The following is a 2099-nucleotide window of genomic DNA, read 5'->3' as shown; positions in this document are numbered from 1 at the left end:
CGCCACCGGATCTGGGGAGGAGGGTGCCGCTGCCGGATCTGATGAGAAAGGGAGTCTGGGTTGTGAGGAGGGCTCGGCGCGGCGGTGATGGTTGTGAAGGGCGGGGGCTCGAGCGGAAAGAGACGCGTGGAAAAGATGGTGGGGGGGGGTGCCTTTTTATTTTTAAAAAACCTATAATAATAATAATAAAAGGAAAATAGTATATACTCTAATTAAATTCCTTTCCTTAACCCACTTTATACTATTTATTCCTTTCCTTTTTCCAAAAATAATTAATTCCTGCCATAACTTTTCAGAATTGAATTTTGAAAATTGAATTAATGTTTGAATAATTTCCACGACAACACTTAAATCCTCGCAACTTATACTTTAAATTCAAAATTCCAAACATGCCCTTCAACTAAGGACAATTATAAAGGAAAATATTTACATTATTAATAAGTAAATAAAAAGGTGTGGATGTTACATTCTTCCCCTCCTCAAAGAACTTTCGTCTTCGAAAGTTCATCCTTGAAAAAAGCTCTGGGTACTGGCCTTCATCTCATCCTCTCACTCCCAGGTGGCTTCCCTGAACTAGTGGTTCTGCCACAGAACTTTCACAAAAGCAATTTTCCGATGGCGCAACGTCTTTACCTCTCTGGCGAGGATCTCTATGGGCTTCTCCTTGTAGCTCAAGTTGTCATTCAACTGTAAGGGCTCGTAGTCAACTACATGGGACAGGTCAGTCACATACTTCCTTAGCATCGAAACATGGAAGACATTATGAACTGAAGACAACGCTGGGGTAAGGCCAAATGGTAAGCTACAGGGCTAACTCGTTTCCAGGATCTCGAAGGTCCAATGAATCTTAGACTCAACTTTCCTTCCTGCTAAACCTAGAATACCTTTCATGGGTGCCACCTTTAAGAAAACTTTCACCCCAGTCTCAGATTCCAAGTCCTTACGTCTTACAATCGGCATAGCTCTTCTGTTTGCTCTGGCTGTTTGCATACGAGCCCTGATCTTCTATTATTGCCTCATTCATGGTCTGCACCAATTCAGGTCCTAATAATCTCCTCTCTTCTACCTCATCCCAACACACAGGGGACCTCCAACTGTTCCCATATAGAGCCTCAAAGGGTGACAATCCCAATAGTGGACTGGTAGCTGTTATTTATAAGCAAACTCCATTAAGTGCAAGTGAGCATCCAGCTTCCTGAAAACTCTTATGGCACAGGCACCGCAACATGTCTTCAGTATTGATTCAATCTCTTTTTCTGCCCATCAGTCTGAGGGTGAACGTTGTACTGAAGTTTAATCGGGTCCTCAAAGCCGTCTGGAGACTCTTCCAGAAGTTAGACGTGAAACGAGGGTCTCTGTCGACACAATGGACACGGGTACTCCATGCAATCTTACCACTTTCTTCAGTATATCTGTGCCCACTTATTCACTAAAAAGGTGACTTTCCAGGTATCAAATGTGCTAGCTTCGTAAGTCTGTCTACAACGACCCAATATCACAGTGAAACCTTTAACTGTTCGAGGCAACCCCACGATGAAGTCCATAGACACTTGCTCTCACTTCCATTCTGGTACATTTAATGGTTGTAACAAGCCTGCTGGCCTCTGCCTTGGGGCTTTCACCTACTGGCACACCAAACACTTACTGACGAACTCCGCAACCTCTATTTCATATCATTCACCAATAGTAACGTTTCAGATCCTGGTACATCTTGTTGCTGTCGGGGTGGATCGAGAAATAGAGAACTATGAGCCTCTGACAACAACTCATCCTTAATGTCACTAATCGCCGGCACGCACAGATGCCCTTGATAAAGGAGGCCACCTTCTGCTGACACTGAGAATTCGCTATCCTGGCCTGGACTCCACTCTACGAACTTTCTCCTTCAAATAAGGGTCGTCTCGTTGCGTATCAATAATCTTCTACCTAGGCTTGCTTGCATCGACAACTGTGCTTAACTATGCTATGACCTTCCCCCACGACTACTGCAATCTCTACCCTCTCCGGTTCCCTGCATAGGTGAGTTTGTCTGGTAATGAAAGTTGGGGAATGAGCCACCTTCTGCTTAAAGCATCTGCCAACTACGTTTATTCTCCCTG

This window comes from Benincasa hispida, chromosome 2 (genome assembly GCF_009727055.1).
Source record: "Benincasa hispida cultivar B227 chromosome 2, ASM972705v1, whole genome shotgun sequence".
NCBI lineage: Eukaryota > Viridiplantae > Streptophyta > Magnoliopsida > Cucurbitales > Cucurbitaceae > Benincasa > Benincasa hispida.
The sequence above is the reverse complement of the archived record's forward strand: the minus strand, read 5'-3'. Positions refer to the sequence as shown.